Source organism: Canis lupus, chromosome 1 (genome assembly GCF_011100685.1).
Source record: "Canis lupus familiaris isolate Mischka breed German Shepherd chromosome 1, alternate assembly UU_Cfam_GSD_1.0, whole genome shotgun sequence".
In the NCBI taxonomy this organism is placed as follows: domain Eukaryota; kingdom Metazoa; phylum Chordata; class Mammalia; order Carnivora; family Canidae; genus Canis; species Canis lupus.
The window spans coordinates 120,711,025-120,724,059 of record NC_049222.1 but is presented as its reverse complement, the minus strand read 5'-3'; the positions used below and the strand labels follow the sequence as shown (position 1 = coordinate 120,724,059).

The 13,035-nt window shown below is 57.3% G+C and overlaps 1 long non-coding RNA gene across 1 annotated transcript in view; it reads right to left on the bottom strand.

Annotated features, from left to right (window-relative positions):
• Window positions 1-1,457: 1,457 nt before the first annotated feature.
• Window positions 1,458-13,035, bottom strand: part of LOC119870073 — a 61,962-nt gene continuing 50,384 nt past the window's right edge. Inside the window, exon 3 of the long non-coding RNA XR_005353236.1 lies at window positions 1,458-1,647. This is a non-coding gene — a long non-coding RNA (uncharacterized LOC119870073). The remainder of the gene's footprint in view (window positions 1,648-13,035) is intronic.

Genomic DNA, 13,035 nt, shown 5'->3' with positions numbered 1-13,035 from the left:
CCGTGCGATGTGGGCACTGGGTGAGTAGCGGGCTTCCCTGGAGGCCTCCACCAATGACGACGGGCTGGGTGGCCCGGGCTAGGGCCAGATGAAGGTCCTCCCTGTTTCCCAGACCTCCCCCGTCTTCCCTCTCACCTCCCCGGGGCCGAGGACCCGCTGGGATTGGACAGGAGTCGAGTCGGTGCAAGAGCGGCCCCGAACCAGACAGAAGTCTACAGCCAGGCTTCAGGAGGGCAGCGAGAAAGAAGCCGGTGGTTAGAAAAGACTACCAGGGCTTTCTGGGCTTTCAGCTGAGATTGCTGGAAATGTCACGAGCCTCAGAAGGGATATGTGTGGAGCCCAGATGGGGCCCTTTGGGGCATTTTGCTTCCTCGGCCCAAGCACGCCACCCCTTGGGGAGCGTCAGGCTGGAAACCCAAACCCAGATTTCCTCAAAGCCTCGAGAAACGAGAACTAAAGCATTGGGCCTGGATTCCCCGGGGCTCGAAGGGCTTCCTCGTCACCGTGGACTTAGACTCTCAAGATTTGGGGTTAAGCGTAGGCCTGAACCTCCTCCAGGCGCGGAGAACCAGGCATGTTGGTTCCTGCCATCTTGATGAACACCAAGCCTAGTCGGTAAAGGACAATGTGCCAAAGGACCACACCCAGCCCGTGGACAAAAGGACGCTGTCTCGGATGAAATGCCCCATGACCCTCCTTCGGAAGGGACCAGACACCGAACCCTACGCTTCTCCCCACGTGGAGAGGCCCAGCGCACACACGTGCTTAATGATGCGAGGGTCAGCGTATTCACGGTAGGTGTTTCGGAGCATTCCCGTTCCGACGTCCCCTACATAGGGTTTAACGTGGCAAGCAGGATTATTCCATCTATCAACATGTCACAGGGTCTTCATATACCCGTAGTAAAAATAAAAGCATTCTACTTAAAATAAATGAAAAGTGTATGTCAAACTTAGAGATGAAACAGTTGCCGGAGTTCACACTGGAGAAAATCAATTCTCAAATCTCGCAGAGAGGTTTGGTGCCTCCTCTGTCTTGCAAAGGCGTCTGGCTGTGTTCTCTGGGTTTGTTGGCTTTTATTTTTAAGATGCCCTGCATTTATTACGGGAGCCAGAGAGGCAAGAGCTGAAAGCCAATACTAATGTTTTAATTCCATCAAGTACGTTTCAATTCCCATTTTGCATTTTGCATTAGGAACCGAGACTCAGTCAATACTTCACAGCACCGTTGCTCGCGGTCGGGCACCGGGGCTTCACCCAACCTGACAAATGCTTCTGCTTCGCAGCACGAGGATAAACGGGGCTCGGAGTTAGGAACCCACTCGCTGCTCTTTCTTCCTGCAAACACCTTGTCTCGTCACAACGCGTTTATACGGAGACACACCACGCATCTTGCTCCTCCTGCGAGTGCCTCTTGAAGAAGCCACCTTTTTTATTATTATTATTTTCCCTCCAGAATTATTAATCTCCAGAAATCACATAACCCTCCACCGGAGAGCAAGGTGCTCTATCCCAGCGTCAGATCCCAGCACACCAGATGTTTTTACTGAATCCCCGTCTCCATATGCTCGCTCCCTGGGCTCCACGGGACTAGCCATCTCTCTCCCCTGAGCGGACAGGAATGACAACGTGGGCAGCTTGCTTGATTCTGAAAGATAAACATGTTCCCAATGAAAAAAAATTAAAAATAAGTATACATCTGCTCCCGGCTCAAATCTTGTGTTGTTTTTTTTGGGGGGAGGGGAGTTGTTTTTTGTTGTTGTTGTTGTTTTTGTTGGTTTTTTTTGGTCACCTCTTTAAAAGCAGGAAATGCCCATTTTCTTAACGTCTCATTTTTTTCCTGTGTGACACATCAAAATATTTTAACTGAGGGAAAAAAAAGAGAGAGAGAGAGAGAGAGAGAAGAGTGGTCGCAGACCCTGACACCAAGGCTCACCCGTGAAGGTTTCCTAAATTCGAAGTCACACCACTTAAAAAGGAGCGACGCACCCCAAATAAACAGCCAAAACTGTACACAGTGTACCAAACGCATACAAGGCAGTGTGCGTGCACGTGCGTGTGCGTGTGTGTAAAACAGATGGGCCTCCCAAATTCTTTCTATTCTAGCGACACTTTTAAAATAAAAACCACAATCCACGCCTTGATTTCTAAAAAGCAGTGTTTTGATGGACTTTTCTTCCAAACCGGTCCTCAGCTTCCGCCACACCTGGCACTGGCCGGACAGCCCTTGCCAGTCATTAGCTAATGACTCAGCTCCAGAGCTGCTGGTCGGTCGTAGAAGAGCAAATTCCTCCTTAAAATCCATCCCTCCCGGGACCCGTGGGTGGCTCAGTGGTTGACCGCCCGCCTTCGGCCCAGGTTGTGACCCCCGGGTCCCGGGATCAAGTCCCGCGTCGGGCTCCCTGCATGGAGCCGGCTTCTCCCTCTGCCTGTGTCTCTGCCTCTCTCTCTGTCTCTCATGAATAAATAAATAAAATCTTAAAAAAAAAAAATCCGTTCCCTCCATCACAGGACAGGACTATGCTGGTTACCTGTCGTGTAATCGACGTGGCTCAGAGGGGGGAAGCGATGGGAGGGAGAAAAATCAGCCTAAATAGGCCCAACTGTCCCCAGACCCGGGCCTGGGGGGGTCCTTGTAGCCAGCAGGTGCGTGCACCCCATTCTCACCCCCACTTAAGCCAATTACGTATAAACAAATTAACTTCCCAGGCCGGTTCCCTCTGAATTACTCCCTGGTCTCCGAGTGGTTTTTCCATCAGGACAAACCTTTTCCTTTCCCTTATGCACCAGCAAACATACTGATACAATTTAAAGGTCATGTTCTTTTCAAACTGACAAGAGCCCTCCAAAGTTTTGACGAGCGGCCCTCCAAGCCTCACACCCCTACGGGCGAAAAGGAATTAAGTAAAGCATCACTTGGTGGAGGCTCAATCATGTGAACTGATTAGAAAATGCATCCGGGGAGGGGGGTGGGGTGTGGGGAGGGAGGGGGTGCGCTCAGCAAGGTGACAGCAGCTCATCCCGAAAGGAGATGTCACGCCGCCAGGCAGAGAGCCCCCGACACCGGGCTGGGGGAGCCAAGGAGGGGTCAATGAAGATATAATTACCTTCCCGCAGAAAGCCTCCGCTTGCCCGAGTCCCCGGTGGGCACCGCTGCATCAGCCTCCCCTCTTTTATTCCCTCAAACTTTACCCCAAACCCCGAAACTGAATTAACTGTGTCGTTTCTTTTTTTTTTTATTTAAGATTTTATTTATTTATTAGAGACACAGAGAGAGAGAGAGAGGTAGAGACACAGGCAGAGGGAGAAGCAGGCTCCATGCAGGGAGCCCGACGTGGGACTCGATCCCGGGTCTCCAGGATCACGCCCTGGGGTGAAGGCGGCGCTAAACTGCTGAGCCACCAGGGATGCCCAATGGTGTTGTTTCTGAGGCCCAAGAGGACGTTGGTTTGATCAAAGCTAAAGAATTACCCGAAGTATGGATTGTGCGTATGCGTGCATTGTGTGTGGACAACTGACATGTTTATTTGCAGTTGTGTTTGCATTATCAGTGATGGGGGGGGTTAGATAGGCAGTCCATGATTTGTTTTTTGGGGTGTTTTTTCTTTTTCCTTTTTTATCTGTCCCTGGAACAAAACCTGGCACCGTGTTGTCCATGGCGTCGGCAGACGCTCTCCCCCCAACTCCGGGAATCTGATCAACGGCGTTGAACTTTCTTCCGGTATTATTATTATTTTTCTGGTTACTGTTATTATTATTTGACATTTTTTCTTTTGATTACTTTGTTCTTCCACCAAAGCCCGCTGAGGATCACTGAGACATAACGGTGCTTGATGGTCAGAGACACTCCCCATGCTCGCTGTCCCAGCCCGTGGGCGCATGGTGATGTCCGCAGTCCATGAGGGAGACGGGGGACCTACCCTGCCCTGGCCCTCCCTCCTGGCCTCTCCTTCCTGCCCTCTTGCTTCCAATTCTTCAGAAGCTCTCTCTCTCTCTCCAAGGGAGGCTCTCTGGGACTCCAGGACTATCTTTAGGGGTAAAAACACTTACCCACCAAGAACTGAAATAATGTCGCCCAGAAAAAAAAAAAAAAAAGGTTCTGTTGTGATTGCACACGTCCTCAATGTCGGCTACCAGCTTGTTCAATGTTTTCTGGGGTCACTTTCATTTGCAGCTTCCGTGTGGGGGTTACTGTCTGGAACCGGGGCTGCCGTCCCCAAACTCAGCCATTGGATAGGTTTTCCTTGACTTCACAACCCTGTCTTTCCAGGCTCAAGTGCTCCCCTTCCCTCTCTCTGCCGCCGGCGCAAGCTGCCCCAGCCCCTTGCCGGATCCCTCAGGCTGCCCACACCTCCCTCCCCAGGCCTGCCCTCCCAGCCCTCTTCCCGCTGACACCCCTTGGCAGGTCCCAGCCCAAACCTCGTGCACTGCCCACGTCCACCCTGCACGCCGCAGGGAAGATATCCCGGAGGAGCAGGGGAGGTGCGATTCCGTCTCCGGCGCGGGGCGTGCACAACGGCACTCAGAAAATGTAAGGGAAAAAAAAGCACCGATGTGCTCATGAAGAAGATGCTCTGTGTTCTTAAAACCAGACCATCCACGCGCCTCCTGTCCCACCTCCACTCAGCCTTATGGGGAATTGGGGACAGGGCAGCCGATTCAAAGCAAACCGAATCAGCAATCAGCATCCCTCCGTCAACGTTTATAACCAAGTACGGCCTCCACTGGCCGGAGAGGCAAAAATACAATACGTCCGGCTCCCTAGGAGCTCAGTGAGATCAAGAGGTGTGGTCTATTCTGGAAGCCCTGTGGGTTCACAGACACGGGTCACAAGTACCTGAGGGTCACCGCAGAGGCAGCAAAGATTGAGGCCCCCACACGTCCACTTGGTCTCCATTCCTAGCACCCACGTCTGGGTGCCACACAGGTACCCGGCTCCACGAAGGATCGTGGAGTAGCGGGGAGCAATGCAGACGTGCTTCCGACCCCTAGGGTCTATCGTCCTCGAGGGAAGAAGGGCTTCACCTCCCGGGGGGCGTGGGGTGGGGGGAGCTCGGGGGGTTTCACAGCAGTGGGTTCTCTGCGTACGTGCTAAATCCGTCTCCCTCCATTTCTGGAGGGAACTTCAAAATCTGCACGCCGGCTCACAATTGCCAGGAGGGAAGGAATCCAAGACCCCGATATAGCAGAGGCTCCTTCCCTCATGTGAAACTTTTGTTCCTGGAAGAAGTTGAAGTTTGTTTTATAAACGTTTTCAGTACGCGGCGCGGAGGCCCAGCCTGCTACCCCGCGGCGGGGAGCCTGTCCTTGCGTTCGCTCTGAGGACACGGGGCCTGGGTTCGGCCGGTGGGGAGAACGGGGCTGCTGAGCGTTCCTTGCTCCTGTGCTCCCTGGGATCGGGGTCGGGGTCGGGGTCGGGGTGCACGGCACACGAGCCCGCTGTTCTGCGGGCGAGCCCAGGCTAAGCATTTGAGGGGAAAAATGTTCTCAGGTGCATCCGTAAGAAACAAGGAGACGCACGGCGAACCGGTGTATAAAGTCGTCGACCCACAGTGGCCGCCCCCGTCCTTGAGGCCTCCTGGCCTCGCGGTTCAAGGCCTGTGTGGGCCAACAAGGGAGATCTCCCGGGGTAGCCCCGGCCTGTTCCCTCGCGGGTGTAGCATCAGGGAACTGGACACTATTCTCGCCTCCGGTGCCAAGGCAGTAACAGCCACCCACCCGGGCTGTGTACCCCGCCCCCCGTGCCACTAACAAGACATGTCCCTTTCTGTCCGTGGCACCGAGTGCACGTTGCTGTCTAACGTCACAATTTCTGACAAGTGCTCCAGCACAAAGACAGCATCTTGGCACCAGGAAAATGACCATGGCTCAAAAGGGTGAAATTCCTAGGACGCCAGAAGGGTAAGATTCCACGGGAGGCAGAAAGGCCAGGCCTCCCCACGTCCCGAAGACCAGCCTGCGACTCGGGTCAGAATTGTTCCTCTCGGGGCGTCTGGGTGGCTCAGCAGTGGAGCATCTGCCTCCAGCCCAGGGCATGATCCTGGGGTCCCGGAATCGAGTCCCGCATCAGCCTCCCTGCATGGAGCCTGCTTCTCCCTCTGCCTGTGTGTCTGCCTCTCTCTCTCTCTCTCTCCCTCTGTGTCTCTCATGAATAAATGAGTAAAATCTTTTAAAAAAATAAAATAAAAAGAATTGTTCACCTCTTGCCAAACTCCCCAGGGTTCAAACCAGCCCACTCGGCCCCGGGGATGGCGTTTACACTTCCCACGTGGCGGCCACAGCACCCTGACCGGGAGGCCGCACCAGGGACCACCTTCTTCCTCCTTCCACTTTCACAATTCGTTCAATTCTATTTTCCTTCTGGATCTTTAGGAAGAATTGACCCCTCGGTCAAGGTATCACTTGTCAGTTGGAAGCCCAGAAGCCTTGTTGCCTCTGGAGAACCTTTCAGAGGGAGCGTCTCGATGGGAAGCACACACAATGGCTTCGGTCGTCGATCCCTGGCCACCTCCCTTCTTAAAAACATACCACGGGTTGCTCTAGGAAACATGACACCTGCGAGCATGATAATGTCTTGAAGACGCACAGGGGCACCTGGTTGGCTCCACAGGTGGAGTGTGTCACTCTTGATCTTGGGGTTGAGAGTTGGAGCCCCATGGTGGGTGGAGAGAGCCCTTAAAAATACATCTATAAATAAATAAATAAATAAATAAATAAATAAATAAATAAATAAATAAATAAATAAATAAAATCATATATATACATCTTAAAGAGGAACGATAAGAAAAAGTCACATTAACTGAAAACTGGGGGGCGCCTGGGCGGCTCAGTGGTTTAGGGCCTCCCTTCTGCTCAGATCATGACCCCAGGGTCCTGGGATCGAGTCCCACGTCGGGCTCCCTGCATGGAGCCTGCTTCTCCCTCTGCCTGTCTCTCTGCCTCTCTCTCTCTCTCTCTGTGTCTCTCATGAATAAATAGATAAAATCTTTTAAAAAAATTAAAAAACTGAAAACTGGGACTTGTTTTTTTTAAGATTATATTTATTTATTTGAGAGAGCTTGCATGCCTGAGGGGAGAGAGAGAATGAGCGAGGCGGAGGGAGGGGCAGAGGCAGAGGGAGAAGCAGGCTCTACGCTGGACCCCAGGATGGGGTCACGACCCGAGCCCAAGGCGGACGCTCAACCCGCTGAGCCACCCCGGTCCCCACACTGGGACTTGCTTACGCGCTGGAGGCCTGCATCCCGCAGGGTGCTGCGGCCACCAGCCCCAAATCCATGACCAGTGACCACCGGCACCACGGGATCACGGGAAGAAGCCGGAGCTGAGCCGCGAGGGGAGGCCGGCCGGAAGCGCAGCCCCAGCCCTGGACACAGCAGCCGCCCACACGTGGGCCGCACGGAGCACCGGGCAGCGCACCCGAGACCCTCACTCGCCACCCACACCCCTCGGTCGCCCTGACGGGGGACATTAGTTTGAAAGTCAAGGTCGTTTCTGCAGAAGAAGGGCCGCCGTGCGAGACAGTTCAGATGCGACATGCTGAGGCCCGGCGACACCGAGGCTGACCACATAAGCCGTCTCTCCTATTCCTGCTTTAAGAGTTGCCGACACGTGTTCTCGCCCGGGTCAGAATGCGGTTTGCAGTGTGTGGGTGCAGGTGCCCAGGCTAGATCTTGTTCCAGCGTCGCCCTCAGACGTGCAGAAGGCCTTGCTCCAGAGGCCGGCGGGGTCCCCCAGGAGCCCCTCCTCATTTTGCAGGGCACCCTCCACCAGCAGCGCCCAGGTCACCTGCATCCCGGGTTTCCGGTGCCCAGGGGCGGGCGGGTACCCCAGGACGGGGCGCACCTGCCCTCTCCGACCTGACATCCCAGCCCCCCCGGGGAAACACATCGCCCCCTTTCCCGCTCACATTTCAGGACCCCCTGCCGGTGACATGCTCCCACCGGCCTCGGAGGGACAGCTTGGACCCCCAGCCCAGCGGGGCCACGGAGCCCTCCCCACTCTGTCCCCACGGGGGGAGACAGCGCGGTCTCCCATGACCGGCGGAGCCAACTCCCAGCCCAGCACAGGCTCCGAGCCTTTTATAGAATGGAAATGAGTCACCCTTAAATAAAGAAAATGGGCGAGGGGACTCCAACTGTCCCTCCCCTGCAGAGCCTGAGCCCGCGGCCACCGTAAGGGCCTGGGCATTCAGCTGCTCCCCTCAAGAGGCTGGGGCAGGAAACCTGCCTGAGCGACCCTCCCCGGGAACGCCAGACGGGGGGCGGGGGCGGGGGACATATCGGGCAAAGAACATTCCCGAAGGGCGGCAGACGTGCAGTCGGGGAAGCGGGCAGCGCAAGGAGACAGGTGTATGTATGTCTGTGTCTTTCAACCAGGCAGCTCAATCTCAGGTTATTTTATTTGACAAATAAAACTAAACTGCATATTTATGGACTAATGATGTGAGATATTGCTCTTTTATTCATACCCACTGCCGTTTAAAGACCAACTGTAAATATTCCTGAGACTTTTTTGCAACTTGGTGCGGCCCAGACAGGCGGCCCTGAGCACAGCCCTGGGGCTCTGTTGACAACGGCACTGCCTCAAGGTCAGGGTCACGGTTTTACCCCCCTCAGCGACGCCGGCTGCTGATGGAGACCTGCTCCCCTCCAAAGCCACGGGGGCGGTTTCCAGCAGGGACTCGGCGCCGGGTTGTGCGCTGGGCTCGGGGCTTCGGAGCCGGTGCAGGGCGCGGGTCCCTGGTCCTGATGCCCGGCACCCCAGGGGCACGCGTAGGGCGCTTCGTGAGCCGCTGGCCCAAAGGGCCAACCGTCCTGTTCTCTCCGCGTTTTGACCCTAAAAGTAGGAGCAGGGGAAAGAGGCCGGGTCACCCACGGAGGAGGAGGAGACGGGTCTCTGTCTCTCCAAGGACAGCAGCCGGAGAGCTGAGAGCGAGGGTCCCCGCGGCTCCGGGCACCTTGCTCGGAGGACACAGGTCCCGGCGGTCGGAGCGACGGTCGGAGCGGAGCCCGTGCTCGGTGGGCTCTGTTGGAATAAACGCCACACGGTGGATCCGTGTGTCACCTCCTCGGGGCTGGAGCGGGGGCACTGGAGGCCGGGGTCGGCGGGGGGGTGGGGGGCACAAGGGAAATCCCAGTGGGACTCCATCTCAGGATGCTCAACTGGTAACTGGGAGTGACCCTCCCAGAAACACCACCCCCCGGGCCCCCGGGGACACCTTGCAGCTTAGAGACGACCCAGACCAGCCGTCACAGGCCGAGGGCCTGCTCGGGGAGGGGGTGGTGCCAGGAATCTGGGGTCCATGCTGACGGACGGCCCTACACAGCGCTCATCTGCAAGAGGTTGCCCCCACCGGGGCACCTCCTGCTCAAGGACTAATGGATTTTTTTTTTAATTTTTATTTTTTTATTGCCCGGGATGAGAAAGACACACCTCACCTTTGGCTGTTTAAGGACAGCTCTGGGATCCTCCGTGGGACAGGGCACATCTCGGACAAGTAGGATTCCAGGGGGCAGAGAAGACGTCCCTGGGGTGGGGGGGGGTGGCAGGAGCAAAGCCGCGGGGACGACGGGAGCTGTGCCCTCTGGGAGCCCGTGACTGGCCGAGCTAAGGATGCAATCGGGCTGTTGGGTGCGGGTGCCGGGCCCTGCACGACCCCGTTCTGCCCGCCTGTCTGACTCCCCTCCAACCGCGGCCTCGGTGTTTTCTCTAAGCTTCCGTCACACCAGCTCCTCTGACCCCAGGGCCTTTGCATGTGCCTTGCTCCCCCCGCCCCCGCATCTTTTGTCAGGCCTTCCCTTGGTTGGCTCCCCTCAGACTCCCAGATCCCAGAGGCCCACATAAAGCTGCCCATCACCTTCCCCGGTGGGGAGAGTACCCCCTACTCTCTGAAAAGCTTCCTATTTCTTTGTCCATCGTCCACTGCCCCGAGGCATATAACCTCCAGGAAGGCAGGCAGCGTGCTTAGTCCGCTACCTCCAGAGAGTATCCGGTGAACCCTCAGTCGCTGAATAACACTTGGGGGGCGGGGGGGGGGGCGGGGAGGCACAGCCTGGCCCATCGCGGAGTCCGGGGCTGCCCATCCTTCCTCGGAGTCTGTGAAGCGGCAGGAGGAACGTGGCTCGGGCACCTGGGAGCCACCGAGGCAGAGCCAGCCGATGCGTCCCTGCGGGAAACCCTGGTCATTTTCCAGCAGGGACGGTTGGGGCCACGCAGGCCCCCGGACCAACTCAGACGGAGGGTCCCTGGGACCCTGGAGCAGGGCAGCGGGTGGACACAGCACAGGCCACCAGCCCCCCTCCACTGCCCAGGCTCGTGGGGTCTTTGGGCCAGGGCTCCAGGCCCCAGGGCGGCGCGGACAACAGGCGGCCAGGGCCAAGGCGTGCTGCCGGCCGCGGCACCGACCCCACGGCGCACGGGACTCAGACTCAGACTCGCGGACCTTGGCGGGCCCCTTAAATCCGTGTGAGCGCACGGACACGTCCCCAGTGCCCGGGACGGCCTCTGGGACGCGGGGTTCCTGCAGAGGAGGGCGGTGTGCAGGGTGCAGGGAAAGACCCCACGGGGGACACCGCGGCTCTGTGCTTGGGCCGCCCGGGCCCCTGTTAGGAGGGGGTCACCTGCGGAGGAGTCCCCGCTCCCGGGAGCACCTGCTGGGGAGGAGCCGGCCTGTCTTCAGCCTCTCCGCCGCCCAAGGTGCCCAGCACGGGTCTGTGAACTCCGGTTGAACCGCTGCCTCGCTCTGTGATGCTGAGCAAACGAGACGACCTCCCAGGGACTCAGCGTCCTAACCTAAGGCCTGAGACCGTCACAAGGCAGGAGACAAGCGGCTAGGCTCGATGTCACCCACCTGGGAGCTCGGCAGTCCCCCGCCCGCGGTTGCGTGCTCGGGGGCTGCTCACGTCCCTGCTCCCCACCACCCCGCCTGCCTCCCTGTGGGCGCCCCGTCCAGCGGAAACCCCGTGCGTCCTTAGGTCTGGCCGGGGACCCCCGCCTCCCCTGTGTCTGCCCCCATCCCCTCCCACCGCCCTCCAACCTCACGCCCCTCCTCTCTCGGTGCTTCCTCCCAGATGGGATTCTTGGCCCGTGTCTTCCTCGATCCGGGGAGTGGATCGTCGGAGCCTCGAAAAGCTGGCATCACGGGAGGCTGAGATTTGAGGCCACATCAGAACATCAGAGATTTGGGGCCACATAAGGACACGCAAAATTCCCACTCACAGGCTCTGTGCAGCTGCTCCGCTCCCAAAAGGAGTCTGAAAAGGGACGCCGTCTATAGAAAGAACATTCCAGAATCACGATTATGTAAGTCTCCTTTGACCAGAGGAGGTAGGCTGCTCTGGGGGGCGGGTCGGTGGGGAGAGGGGCCTCCCTTGGCACGCACAGGATGGGAAGCCGGTGCGGCTGGGGCACCCCCTGCCCGGGAGGTGCAGGGAAGGGGGGTCCCCCCGAGGAAGCAGGGGATGAGGCGTCTGTGTTTTGTTTGAATTGATAATGATGTCAGTTTCGGTTATGGGCTCGTTACAACAAACGTGGGACATATTAACAGCCCTTTAATTGAATTTGGAAATAAGAAGGAGAGTCTTGAGCGGTCTCGTAAATAGCGGAAGCACCGGGGCCTCCACGCAGACAGGGGGACCGAGGCGTCCCCCCGCCCCCCACAACCGCCACCGTGACTCCCTGTGACCAGCCACCGGGCCCCGGGTGTGCACTGGGAGGATGCCCTGGTCATCACTGCTGGGCTCAGGGGCTAAGGAGGAAGGTCAGGCCCAGAGGAACTCCCAGAGCGGGGATGCAGACCCGAGGAGATGCAACCTGTTATTTATTTTTTTTAATTTATTTATTCGTGAGAGACTCAGAGAGAGGCAGAGGCACAGGCAGAGGGAGAAGCAGGCTCCATGCAGGGAGCCCGACGCGGGACTCGATCCCGGGACCCCAAGGTCACACCCTGTGCTGAAGGCAGGTGCTCAACCACTGAGTCACCCGGGCGTCCCATAACCTTTTATTTTTTACCCCAAACCAGCAACCTGAGAACTGCCGACTGTCCGACCCATGCAGAGACCCCCCCCTGCCCCCGGGAACCCCGCAGGGCCCGTGGCAGCCCGCTCCCTGTGGGCCTTCCCCTCCGGGAGGCGAGCTCGTGGGGCCAGGGCTCCAGCCATGTCCTCGCAGAGCCCAGGCCCGACGCGGGGAATCTAGAACACTCTTCCTGTTTCGCCTCCCCCCCCTGCTTCTGCCCTGCGGCTGCGCCCCCCACCCCACAGTGTCCTATCCACCCCTACGCGGCCCCTCCCTTGTGAAATTATCCTTGTGCGTTCTCTCGGATGTGTGTTTCTTTACTCACGCCTGTCTAACCGCATACTAAACAGGCCGCGTTCGCACACATATTACACGTTAGGGTTGGGGGGGGTGTGGGGGGGGCGGGAGTTGCCAAGTTTAGCAAATAAGAACAGCAGACATATAATTAAATTCGAATTTCAGACAGCCAAATCATTTTTAAAACTATTTTTAAATAGTTTAAATGTATTGTTTGCCCGAAATTCAAATTCAGGGGGCACCCGGGTGGCTCAGCAGGTTGATCGTCAAGCTCTGGCCCAGGGCGTGTGACCCCGGGGTCCCGGGATCGAGTCCTGAGACGGGCTCCCTGCACAGAGCCTGCTTCTCCCTCTGCCTGTGTCTCTGCCTCTCTCTGTCTCTGTGTCTCATGAATGAATAAATACAATCTTTAAAAAAAAAAAATGAAGTTCAAATTCACATTTACTGGGCATCACGTGTTTTATGCAGCCTCCCGTGGGCAGAGGGTGGTTTTGTCCTTTTGCGAAGTCTGATCACGGTGTTCACCCACTTCACCCTCAAGGGAAGACACATCTCTAGGCCCACAGGTATAGGACAGGCCACCAGCTCCCCCCACCAGCCCCCTCCACTCCCTTCACTCTCAACGGAAGACGCATCTCTAGACCCACGGGTATAGTCGAGGCGCGTTCCTGTTAGCGGATCCACACTGCTCGGTGGCGGGCGTGCTCCTCCCCTGGGGTGCGCA